Here is a 13,972-nt window from a genome sequence, read left to right as displayed (position 1 = left end):
TCTTAGCATTATTAAGGGCATTCAATTGATTGTTTTCTTTTTATTTTTTTGGGAATACTATGGTTTGAACTCATACTTGCTAGACCACAGTCTGCCATTGAGCCAGGCTCCAATCAGTGGCTTAAGCAGCTAATATAGTTGTATTTAGTGCAAAACACCTAGTAAAATAGGCTTTCTCTAGTTTTGCTCCTTTTTAGAATATATATGCATTTTAAGAACATTTTCCTCCAAAATAAGTCCACTCCATGCATTAATCAGTAAGGAAGCAAATGGGAGTCCAAACAGAGTGATTATTGTGACAGGGTCACTGCTGCTCTCTATCCTTAACTTACAATTACACAGCCAGGTCACTGTCGAGCTCATGTTTTAACTTCGTGTGTCAATGACCACAATAAAAGACTAAGCCTCTAAATTTCACATGGGCTTTGTAAATCTCCTCCTGCCGTGTTTTCTAACCCTGATCATTTTGGAAAACTTTGCATTCTGTCTTCTGGAATTTAGAGCTAGTAATCTGGAAAACATCTCTGAAAATTTCCTGTTTTATTAACTGAAATGTAGTTTTTCTAATGCTGCTTCTCTGTAGCCTTGCCAGTGTTGGATGTTTTCTCACACATACCCTCATCCACCTGGAGTGGGGTAGGTGTCCTTTTAAATCTTCACTAGTGTTTCTAGACTATTACCTCATACTCTAAAAATCTTCAGGTTTGAATTTAATAACTTTAAAGGTTACTTGCTAGTCTGTCATTTCGAGCTGAAGTCATCTGCTATTTCCAAGGCCGTTCAGTTTTAGTCCATGAATTCTGGGCTCTAATCGAGTTCCTCATCTTAGCATATCAATATTTTTTTGTGATTTCAGTTTCTCCCTAGACTTCTACAAAAACTGGCTTCTTAATTCTTTCACCACCTAGATGGTACCATTCTCATCCTTCAGCCTGATTTTTTCATTCACTTCTTTGGTTTTGACTCAAACCTGTCCTTGTCTAGAAAAGAAGCTTTTTGTGGTATCTTTTTCCAGCATTCCAATGTCTAACTGAATATTTTAGCCTCTGTAGACATCACTCAAGAAATAAAGATAAAGGAAAGAAAAGCAATAAAATTTGCATTAATCTTAGATGTAATTTTTGTTCATATAAAATACAAAGTAAATTCTGAAACTGAATTGCTAAAATTAATTTGAAACATCAGTTTTCACGAGTTTGTAATGGTAAAAATAGAAAATTAATTTGGTTTTTGTAGCAGGTCATTAGAAAATATAGTAAAAATATATATTTACAATAATTGTATGAACATAGATATTTATAAATGTACAAGTAACTTTTATGCAAGAAATATATGAAGCAAATTTATTTGTTTGGAAATACCTTTAAGAAAAGTTATGTATAACTATACATAGTCTTTATGAACTGGAAGATAATTTTATGAAGATATTAAATATTTCCACAGTTATAGATACCATGAAAATTGTAGATATTCTTTAAAAAATTTTTGTTACAATATATTCATTGTATACGGGGGATTCATTGTGATAACTCCAAATGGGCTTATATTGTACATTGTACATTGACGGCCCCAGTTGGCCCTCACCCTTGGCAGCAAACTTGGCCACATGCATCTCTGCAAACTGCTTCAGGGTGAAGGCCCAACCGTGCAAGCCAGACCCAAAGCCGACAGTGCCGAGGACAGGGTCAATCGTGATGTTGCATGGGGCCGCTCTCGCCCTCGCCATACATAGGTGGAGATGATGACATTGACGTTCTCCACGATGCGCTGGAAGTCTGGTAGAGCTCCTCGGGCTCCAGCTGCAGCTCCAGCAGCGCGCGGTCCATCTTGCTCCTCATCAGCACTGGTTTGATGCGCTCAGCGATGGCCTGCCGCAGCACCGTCTCCGTCTGCACACACGCCCCTGACACACAGCCCAGCACCACAGGGCCCCATCAGTGACACGGAAGGCGGCTGTCACCTCTGAGGAGAAGTCCACGTGCCCGGGGAGTCAATGAGGTTGATTAGGAAGCCACAGCCATCTTTGCTCTGCTTGATAAAGTTCAAGTCATTCTCTGAGAGCTCGTAGAAAAGGGAGATGGTGGTGGACTTGGTGATGCAGCGTTCCTGTTCATCCTTCCGGGTGTCAGTGAAGCAGGTCTCCCCAGCCCCGGCAGAAGCAGTGATGCCAGCTTTGTACCAGGGAGTCTGTCAGTGTGGACATGCCATGGTCCACGTGGGCAATGACAGACATGTTGCAGATGTTGGCCTTCTTGTCCATGATGGCCCGGATCTGGTCTACTGTGAAGTACACCGTGGTGGCGGATGGCGGTGGATTCTCCCAGGCAGATCCCAACGAGGCCAGTCGCGCCGAGGATGGCGGTGACAGCGGCGGAAGAGCCGTAGTTTTTCTTTAAAACAACTTCAATAATTGTATAAACTTGAAGTGCCACAAAACTGAAATCTGCCTTGCTCTTTGTCCTCACAAATAAACCAAATCCAATTACTTTCTAACCAAAGTACCCTGAACGACCTAAATAAAAGAACCCATTTCTGTGCTTCCTCTCTTTTATCTATTTTCTTTTTCTGTTGTTTTCATATTTGGAAATCCTATAAGTGTCTATCTATGACATTATCTGAATTGAAATTATGGAACATTAAGCTGAAAGATACTCTTAGAAACTTGTGTAGAAGTTATTCACTAATTAAAAAGAAGAATCCCCAACTATTCTAGCTATATTTGTTGTTGTGGAAAAATGAATACAAGTATATGGATAAGATTTCAGAACTATATGTGTATACATGTCTGCATATAGTCTGTGTAATATATGTAAATATTCTGTGTAATGCCAATTTTCCTCACAATAGCCAGTTGCACTTTTATACATTGCCAATTTCTTTTATAGGACACAGAGTTCTAGAAAGAAAGATGATTTTCCTTAAGTAAAATGCCTGACATAACATTGGCCCTTAGTTAAGTGACGCTTTTGTGGAAACATTAATCAACTCCAATTACCTAGAATAGTTCAGAAAAGTTTTAACATTAAGCTTTCCAAGGAAAGCTGGCTAGAGGGAGAAGGGATTCTTTCAGTGGCAATGTATTAAATGTTTGCTTTTAGTTAATCTTTGTGCCATTTGACATTTGCGAAATGAAAAATGCCACGGTGAGTATAAATCAATAAAAATAAATATTTTTAAATCTCTTAAAATGCTGAGAGCCAAATTAGATATATACTATAAATAAAAACTCACAAAACATCTGGATATTTTGGATAACAAGTAGTCTATCTGGCCTCTGAGGAAGGAAGATTTTGTATTTTTATTACTATTATCTGGCAAAATGTTGGTTTCTGAATTTGACTCAGTAGGTATAGGAAATAAGAATGAGATGATGTTACATTATAGTGGTATTTTGCTGTTGACTTACCTTTTATTTGAATAAGGTAATAGTTCAACCACAAAAAAATGCATAGCCGTGTCTTATGTTAAGACTCATGTTAAAATTTTATGCTAATGTTTACTTTTTTGTTGGTTTGCACTTTCTCTTTCATATTATAGTACGGTCATTAACAATGTGAACTTTACCTGATCTCTGCCATCCTGTGATTCCACCTTAAGTGAAGAATTGTACCACCAATGTCCTTTCGTGCTGCAAGGAATCACCCTTTCTTCTGATATGTAGGGAAGGCATAACTCCTTGGTTTACCTATGAGGTCACACGCAGAGTTTTCAAATTCCCATTCTTCATATCACAGATTATTAGTTATATTGTCTCACTTATGAACTGGAATAAAATGTTTATTAACCAAAAATTGGCTCATTTGGTTTTCCTTCTCCTGACACCACATTGGTGTACCCTCAGCCCTAGGCTGCGTGTAGCCTCCCGGCTTAGTTGTCTTTCCTGAAGAGTAGTCTGACCACAGAACAAAATGTTTCCTCACCTATTATCCAATTATACCATCCTTTATTTTGTCTTACCACACCTGTTCTTTCTACCATTGGTTATTCCTATCTTTAAAATAAAATAAAATAAAGTAAAATAAAATAAAACCTTTTTGTCTTATTCTTGAGAAATTTCTGGATCTTATATTTAGAAAGCTCTCCCTACGACAATGGAATTTCCTTTTTCTTCTTCAGTTTTTTTTTTTTTTGGTGGTACTGGGGTTTGAACTCAGGGCCTTGAAGTTGCCAGTCAGGTACTCTAGCACTTGAGCCACATTGTCATTCTAGCAATAATATTTTCAAATAAAGACTTTCCTTACTACAGTCCAGATTTGTTTTTAGTCCAACATTATGTAACATATTTACATTAGGGGAACTTCTGTGTAGGCTAACTGGGAACTCCCTATCTTGTTTTTGCATCTCCAGGACTCCTAAAAATAACAGACACAGAAACCATATTTCTCATTTTGTATATTCTAAACCTCTTGGAATTTTTCAAAAGAAACAAAAAAAGACTAGTAAGCTGACTACTACTGAGGGAAAAAAAAGGCCAGAAATACAGAAATTTGAAATCCTGCTTTTGCTATTTTTTGACAATCTAAGAATGGTTTTGATCAAGGGAGAAGTTATAAGCAGATTCTCCGTCATGACTTTCCCTCAGTTCTTAACAAATCTGTTTTACAATTTCCCTTCTACACATGACTACAATCCAAGGTAGACCTCCAACTCCTTTCAGAAATTGCTTTTTTATTGGCTCTTGGCTCACAAATAATAAAGTTTCTAAAAGTTACCTTAAAAGACAAACTGATAATACATATAAAAATAGATAAATTCAAGGTTTGATTTTTTTGAAATGTAAACTGGTATGTAAACATTTATTCAAAAATGAAATGTTAGGGCTGTATATATGTTATATAAAATATATGTATATACATACTTACATAAGTAAGATAAGTAAGTAACGTATTAAATAAGATACATAAGTAAGTATCTAACAGGCCTCTTTTATCTTGAAGGAATGAATGCTTTTATTATTCCTCTTTTTGAATATTAGCAGCTTCTCTTCCTGAATGTATTCTCCTCAGGTTCCTGTATATTGTCTTCTACACTAGCCTTGTGTTTTGGGTTTCCACATTCATCTCTTAACTGTGCAGTTTTAGCAAGAACCTGCTAATTTACTTTACCCAGACTCCCCCGCCTTCCATACCCAATCACCCTCAGGTTCCCTGTCTTCCAATATATCCTAGTTAGGTGTGATCACCTGCCTTGTGGTCAGCAAGAATTCTGCTAGTTTAGTTTACCCAGAATTCTTGTGCTCCTCTTATCTCAGATGTCTTCTTACAGCAATTTTCCCCATCCTGTCACGCTCCTTGGTTGTACATTCTCCTTGATCTTTGCTGCATTGGAAGTTGAGCCCATTTCCCCTCCTCTACTGCAAAATCTCATGCATCATGAATATATTTTGTTTAACAATACAAATAGCATTTTCATCATGCTTATCTGATTTCCTATTTTCTTTATTTTGTTTTTGTTTTTGTTTTACCACTTCCCTGGCCATGCCTTCGTTCCCTGTTGGCATTTCTGTGTGACCTTACATGTTACCTCTCTGTGACCTTTAAATCCCTTCTATTTCCTCATATCTTTATGCAAACACCATCTTCTCCCCAGCTGTATTTTTTTCTATGGTAATGCATTAGAGATCCTTACTTTTTCTTTTTTTGTGGACTTATTTAGCATTGTTTTTTACATGTATGTTGTAGTATTTTAGAAAATATTTTTAAACTGATAGAAATAGCAAAAATTCTAACGACTACTGCTACCATAGAATTTGTGTTCTGCTTATTTCCTAACTACAGTTTGTTTTGAAATTTAGTTGATTTTTTATTTAAGAACACATGAGACAGCAAAAAGATCTCCAGCTCTCAAAGGTTGGGGGATGTGGCTAAGGATGAATTAGTGGAGCACAGGAGATGACTCTGCTTATACTATAATGCTATGTACCCCTTATTATAAGTCGTTAAACACACACAATGCGTAAGAGTAAAACCAAATACAAACTGTGAACTTGGGTGATTAGCTTACATCAATGTAGTTTTATCATTGTATCACATGTACCACTCTTCTGTGGACATTGATAATGCGGGAGGTTTTGTGTGTAGGGCTAGGGATTATGTGGAAAATCTCTGATCTTCCTTAGTTTTGCTGTGAAATTAAAACTTCCTTAAAAATAGTCTTTAATAATCATCATCTCCATCATCATAAAGAATATGTAAGATAGAAAATTAATCATTCCTTTTTAATATAAACCAGGGGATCTTTACATTATATAAACATAAAGTAATTGTTCAAATTAGAAAAGCTTTACATGTCACAAAATTCATGTAAGATTATGAAAAATGATTAATGATTATTTTATTATCTCTATTATAAGAGGTGTTCTAACGGCTTTTGCTGAGAAACATGGACTCAGACCCATGAATTAACTAAAAGCAGGAGAAAAGCATGGCGTCTTTTTTTCATTTTGTATCTGTCTTTGCTCTAAGCCATTGTCTTTACAGGCACTTTACAGTCACCTTGGATTCCAGGAAGGACCAAACTGTTAACATCTCCATGACAAGGGACATAAGCTACCCCCAATAGTAGGGTCTCCACAGGATGAACGCTCTCACATAGCAAAGCCAGAACTTCTCTCAGAACAAGAATTGAGGTAATGATCAACCAGACCACAACTTTGACTGAAATTGTTTAACTATGCATGCATTTGTCCCCTGCCTTAAACCTATGGCTCATGTATGGTCCTTTAAGGTGGCTGAAGATAGGCTGAGTGCTTACTCTGCCTCTTCCCAGGGTGTGTCCTAAGCCATATAATAAATCTCCTTCCTCTCTTTTCAGCATGCCTTTTTATTTGGCATATAAGGGCTAGTGGGGCTAGACCTGGCAGGTGAAATCCCAGGAGTTTGTGCCTTGGGTCCAAAACTCCAGTTTCACTATTGCCTTTCACTTTGTTTTCTTACTATAATAAAAAGAACAGTTTTTAATAGGAGAATCTTCTCCCCCCACAGGCTTTTGACTGGAAGGCACAAGGGCATGTTGATAATAGCAGTAGGAAAAGGAAAATAAACAGAGTGCTTAAGCCCAGGTCCAGATAATCCCCAAAGGGGGAAAGTTCACAAAACATTATTTAAGATAGGCAGGCCTGGGTTAAGGGCCTCTGGAGGTCCCTATTTATGTAAAATGTCTAAAATGATAAGCACTTACCTGAAATGGCTCTAAGCATTTAGGTGAAAGGAAAAAAGAAGCAATGTCTGCGAAAGGGAAGGTAAGTCAGATCTTCAAACTATAAATGTTATTCAAGATAATCTTGTCCTAAACCTTGTTTAGCGTATGTTACTGATAAAATGGCAATAACTGAATTCCAAAACATGTCTGTGGGGTATCAAAACATACTGAACAAGAGTTTTTATGGGTGCCAAACATATTTAAAGACTGAATGTCTACCATTTTATCCAAGATTGAATTTAAAACCAAGTGTGTTTCATGCTTAAAAAAGTGAGAGAGATGAACATATGTTTGAGGTAATTTTTTAAGCTATACAAACATAATATAAAGTTCCATTGCAAAGGAGAGTTGAAAAGAAATATTTTTTGTGTGTTTCTAAGAGATGGAAGCTGAACAAAGTAATGTGAAACTATTAAACAAGGTGACCTGACCTGCTGAAAGCAATTTAAGTCATTAAAAGAAATAGTCACCACTTTTCACACGTAGATGGAAAGACACCCTCCACAGGGTCAGTTATATTAGAAAGACTGAAAATTGTCCTCAGGACTCTCAATGAAAAGCTTTAAGAATGACCTTGTGCCTAGTAAGTCTAATCTGAAAAGTTTCTGTCAGCTTGCACTGGTGAGAATAATACACAATTTAAATGTTAATGTCTAGTTATTTTCAGCCTGCAGGCAGTTATTTTTTTTCCTGATAAAATAGGTATTTTGTGGATCATATTTTAATTTTCTTTCTTTTTTTTGAGTAATGTACTTTTATTGAAAATTCTGTAAGCAACAGCAGACTATAGAAGTCTAACAAAACTTTAAATGTACAATTGAAAATTATTTTTACTTTTGTTCAAAATCTATACATACTGCAGAGACGCTCTCGCGTTCAGAATCTGTGGCTTATCCTCTCTCTTTAAACCTTCTGTGTCCTTCTGTCCTTCCCTTTCTCAACAACTGCCAGAGTAGGGATAAATTTCTTCTCAATTTATGAAGCAAAGCAACACATACACAGCAACATCCATAGAGGTTTTTGCTAAAATTAATAATAATGATTCCTGTTTGGCATTAAAATGGTGAGTTTATGTAGGAAGAGATTCTTTGCTCAGATAAACTTGGAAACATCCACCATTAGCCTCTCTTTCACTGCTCTCCACCTGACCTACTCCTCTCCTCGGACCCGGTAAGTGTCACCCTTCTCGGGGCTGCCTGCTCTCTCTTGGTCTTGGAAGTCATAGCGCTATGCCAGGTACCCCTCCTACGTCTGCTGGGGCTCCCCTCCTCTTAGCACGGGGATGCCTGGCTAACTGGTTGGGCATTCTCTATGGATGGTGACCCAGGCTGGGGATGCCCCGCCTTGGGAACCCATTTGGGTGACACTTCCCCTCCCTCTCACTCTCTTTCGCTCCTTTTCTCTCTCTCTCTTTCTCTCACTCTCCTTCTCTGTCTTCCTCTCCTCTGCCTAGGGTGAGAGCTCAACAGCCCCTCCAGCTTACTTTGACCAAATGGCAACTGGACTATTCTGCTCTCCTTGCCTGAGTCACGTAAGGGAGGCTAGATCTTGACCTAGATCTATACTGGCTTGATGGGTAAACTCACTGAGGCACATACCTCACTCTCTCTCTCTCTCTTTTCTTTCAGTTACACTATGGGGACCACACACTCTAAATTAGATGCATCCACGCCCCTGGGATGCCTTCTCTGCTCCCTTGGGAACCTTGGTCTCCAACATGATATAAAACCTAAGCTACTGATTTATTATTGAAACACCGTTTGACCTCAGTACAAGCTAGACAATCAATCCCAATGGCCTGAAAATGGTGCTTTTGATTTTCACACACTTATAGATCTTGACAATTTCTGCCATTGCAATGGCAAGTGGTCCAAAACTCCTTGCCAAGCTTTTCTCTCTCCTCTCTCGACCCTCCTGCTCTAACCTTGTAATGCTGTTCAAATCCTCCTTGCTAGAGACAAATCCCCTTCAAAATCTAAAACTCTTCCTCATCCCTCTCCTGAAGATTCCTCCCTTACTTGTGACTTCATGGGCTCTGTCTGCCACCTCTCAACTCCTCTTCCTGCCAGTCCTCTACACCAATCTCTTCTCCCATCCCATCCTCCCACAGCTCAGGCCCCCCTTTTCCAACCCTCCTGGTTCTCCTAAACATCCGCCACCATATTCCCCTTCCACAATAGTCATTACTGACCCTGAGCCATCTGCTCCTCAGGGACTAACACCACCAACATCACCCTCAGCCCCTGCTACACCTTCACCCTTCTCCTCCCCACCTGTGTCCCATACTCACTCCCATACCTCCTCCCAAACACACCCAGCCCATCTATATCCACTCTGGGAGGCAGCAGGAGCTGACGGCATTATCAGAGTTCACGTGCCCTTTTCCATGACTGACCTTTCTCAAACTGAAGAGACTTGGCTCCTTCTCGAATGACTCAGCCTCCTATATTAAAGAATTTAAATACCTAATCCAAGCATATGATATGACTTGGCATGATATATATGTTATTCTTTCCTCCACTTCAAGTTCAGATGAGAAGGAAACAGTTTGGTTGGCAGCCCAGGCACATGCTGATGACGTCCACCACACAGATCTCACTCTCCCAGTGGGATCTACAGCTGTGCCACGTGAGGACCCACATTGGGACTATCAAGACCCCACCATGCTAGCTACCTGGAATTATATGCTCACCTGCCTCCTCATGGGGCTACAGACTGCTTCCCACAGGGCAGTCAATTTTGACAAAATTAGAGAAATTATCCAATGCCCAACTGAAAATCCCACAAACTTCTTAGGGCATCTTACTGAAGCCTTAACCTGCTATACTAAGCTAGACCCATCTTCCAAGGATGGAATAATTGGTCTCAACTCCCACTTTATTTCCCAATCTTCCCCTGATACTCAAAAAAATAAAAAAACTTGAACAGTTAGAGGATGGCCCTCAAACTCCCCAAGGAGATCTTGTGAAAATGGCATTTAAGGTATTTAATAACTGAGATGAGGATTGAGACCAGCGAAAGGCCCAGTTCTTTGTGGCTGCCCTGAGGCTACCTCCTCTGACTTTGAGACAGGCCAGACAACAACACATGCCTCCAGGGGCCTGCTTTAAGTGCAAACAAATGGGACACTGGGCAAAAAGCTGCTCTTTACCTCACCTGCCACCAGGATCCTGTCCACAATGTGGCCAGAATGGACACTGGAGAGTCAACTGTCCCTTTTTGCCTCTACAAGGTAAGTCAGTCTCCCATCCCCATTCCCATCAGACTAAAGGCCTCATGGACCTCTTGGGCCTGGCAGCAGAAGACTGATGTGGCCCTAGAACCTTGGCGCCCTTCAAGATCACTTAACCATCCAAGTAGCAGGAGCGCCTCAGTCACCTACTCAGTGCTACCTGACTTTTCAGGTCAGCTTTATCCTTTACAGATCTCTGTGGTGGGGGTGGATGGTCTCCTCCACCAGCCAAAAGCTACTGATCCACTCTCATGTTATATATCAGGTTTTACCTTTACACATTCTTTCCTTATGCTGCCCTCCTGCCCCACTCTTCTGTTGGGAAGGGACCTGCTCTCCAAATTCCACTTCACCTTTTCCTTTAGACCTCCATCCACCACCCCAGACCACCCCTAACCTTCTTGGCCCACCAGCTCTGGGACTCAATACCTGGAGAAGACTGGCAGGTCGATTTTACCCACATACTCTGCTTAACTCCACCTTTTGTCCAACTAAAGGATGCCAATCTATCTTCCTTACCTTTGATATATTGAAGACTTGCTCTGTCAGTTGTGACCTTTGGCAGCTATTTTCTCCTTACTCCTTATCATCCCTTGCCTTTTTAGATGCCTCCAGGATCACCTAGGGGAGCTCAGCAGACAGACTTTTCACCAGATCCTACTACAACCCTCTTTGGTCTACCAAAAATTGGCCTTGTCTGCAAATAAAGCCTGGGAAAAACTGTCCACCTCCACTTCTGGGAACCTCACAAATTTCCAGATTCTGGCTGGACACCCCCTCCTCCTCTTTTATGATGCCTTCACTCAGCGGGAAGCAGATAGATCGAATGGCGCCCATGTTATCAACAAAAGGCTGGAATGTTAGGTCCATGGCATTCTTGGTGTGGGCAGAGGGTCCCGAGGCTATCACTGAGACCAGACCCCCTGATTTATGACTGCTTGCAAAACTCTCCTGCTTGTTTCCCTGCTTGCAAAACAGCAGGAACTTCCCGTTTCTCAACTAGCTACACATGTTGACCCATTCCATCTGGTGGTCACAGATAAGCAAGGACCAGTGGCCTGGCTGTTCTCTGGGAGAAACACCCTCCTTCCCTCATGGTGTGGTGTGGCCCCTCCTATAAAGCCCACTACCCATTCCTGCCGAGCTGCTGTACTCTGAACCCAAGAGTCAGCCTGGCAGTCTGGCTTCCAATAAATCTTTCTTTTCTACACGTGGTGCTGTCTCTGTTTAACAGTTCCTTACACTAACTATAAGCTCTGGTAAGTACAGGGATTTCCATTGAGTACTGGGACATGGTAGGAACAATGCAGGTCAACTAGGACCACTTGGCTGAGTGCAGTGGGACAGGGCACTCTCACACAGGTAGTCATGAGAGTGAGGTATAATTCTTAGAGAGTAATGGACAGTGAATACCAAAGGGATTCATGACCAGCTGGTTCCCAAGGCTCAGGAAAATGACAGAGGGAAGACAGTCTCATTTGTGATGGTTCCAGTTTGCCCTGCAGCTAAGAGAACCCAGAAACTTTATATGGCCTGGAAGAGGAGGAGTCACTAAGAGAAGCACCAAAGGACATTCTGTTTCGAGGTTGCCCTGGAACAAAGCTTAGGCTGCCAGTCTTTCTTTATTTTAAGATGTTCATTCCCTGCACGTTGTACAATTGTTTGAAGAAAATAAGGTTGAATTGGTCTAAGATCACACAGAGAACTTTCCTACAGTGGGTATTCAATATTTACTGCTTAAATGTATGAAGTAAACAAATAAAATATGTGTGGATTGCCCTGTAATATTGTGACTAGGGTTCTTTTTCTTTTCATCTGAAGAGTTCATTTGAAAAGATTTGCCGTCATGTGAAAATAGGAAAACAATTAGATTGGCTTCATGCTTGAAAAATTTATATATTCATTTAAATCTCCTTATTCATTTCAAACATGAAGCTTATGTACTTTAAAAAATTTTTATTATTCATTTATTCACATGTGTATACATTGTTTGGGTCATTTCTCCCCCCTTCCCCTCCCTCTCACTCACCCTCTCCTCCCTACTCCCCCTCACTTCCATACAGAACCTGTTCTGCCCATATCTCTAATTTTGTTGAAGAGAAAGCATAAGCATATAAGGAAGACAAAGCATTTTTGCTACTTTAGTTAAGGATAGCTATACAGAAAGATTCCTAGCATTGCTTCCATGTACAAATGTGTTACAACCAAAGTTGATTCATCTCTGACTGACCTTTACACTGGTTCCTGATCCGCTTCTCATGTTAACTTCTGTCACTTTAAGGTTTCTGTATTAGTTCCTCTGGAGTGGGGACATCAAACGCTTTCATGTTTTGGGTTTTCTACCTATTCGTATATATCCTTTATGTGTTTTCCCCTTGTCATGTGATCCAAGTGCAACCACATTGCTGCATGTGCCCTAGATCTAATGTCCGCATATGAGGGAGAACATATGATTTTTGGTCTTCTGAGCCTGCATAACCTTGCTCAGAATGATGTTCTCCAGTTCCATCCATTTACCTGCAAATGATAAGATTTTATTCTTCTTCATGGCTGAGTAAAATTCCATTGTGTATAAATACCACATTTTCTTGATCCATTTATCAGTAGAGGGGCATCTTGGTTGTTTTGATAACTTGGCTTTTGTGAATAGTGCTGCAATAAACATGGGTGTGCAGGTGCCACTGGAGTAACCTGTGTTGTATTCCTTTGGATATATCCCCAGGAGTGGGATTGCTGGATCATATAGCAGATCTATGTTTAGATTTTTAAGAAGCCTCCAAATTTTTTTTCCAGAGTGGTTGCCCCAGCTTGCATTCCTACCAGCAGTGGTCTAGGGTTCCTTTTTCCCCACATGCTCAAACTTGTGACTCTCTTGTATCAGCCTCACAAGTGCTGTGATTACAGGCATGTACTACCTCACCCAACTTATAGAGTAATTTAATTTTACATTCTTTTGTTGTTTTCTTTAAGAGGGTGCTCTGGATAATCTATTGGTAAGAATACAGTATTAAATTTGCCAAAACTAATGTGTTTTGTCCTATCTCTTGCCTTCTGTCCAGTGGTGTTTATTTTATAATATTTGTTGCTATGGTGCTTGGTGCATATATATTTACAATTGCTATATCTTCTTGATAAATTGTTCCCTATACAATAGGCAGTGATCTTGTTTGTCTCTTCTGACTGATTTTGGCTTAAAGTATGCCTTGACAGATATGAGTATTGCTACTCTTTCTTGCTTTTTGATTCCATTTGCACAGAACATGATTTTTCATCCTTTGCTCTTCTTCTTTTTTTAATATGGCCTCACTGATGAGGCTAGTGTCTTGCCAGAAGCACATTTTTGGTCTTGTGTTTTTTTAACCCAGCCACCCAACCTGAATCTTTTCACTGGAAATTAGCACTACACAAATGTGTGGTTATTATTGAAAATTGCATACTAGTTCCTTCATTATGTTTTTCTTCTTTTTTTAAACTATCCATATGTAATTCTTTCAGACTTACTCATCTTAGTGGTTTGATGGTTTACAAAATCAGTCATGT

At 39.8% G+C, this 13,972-nt stretch overlaps 1 pseudogene; it reads right to left on the bottom strand.

Moving 5' to 3' along the window:
* Positions 1-1,474: 1,474 nt before the first annotated feature.
* Positions 1,475-8,423, bottom strand: LOC109702417 (elongation factor 2-like; annotated as a pseudogene).
* Between the last annotated feature and the right edge of the window lie 5,549 nt (positions 8,424-13,972).

This window comes from Castor canadensis, chromosome 12 (assembly GCF_047511655.1).
Source record: "Castor canadensis chromosome 12, mCasCan1.hap1v2, whole genome shotgun sequence".
Lineage (NCBI taxonomy): Eukaryota > Metazoa > Chordata > Mammalia > Rodentia > Castoridae > Castor > Castor canadensis.
The sequence above is the reverse complement of the archived record's forward strand: the minus strand, read 5'-3'. Positions and strand labels throughout refer to the sequence as shown.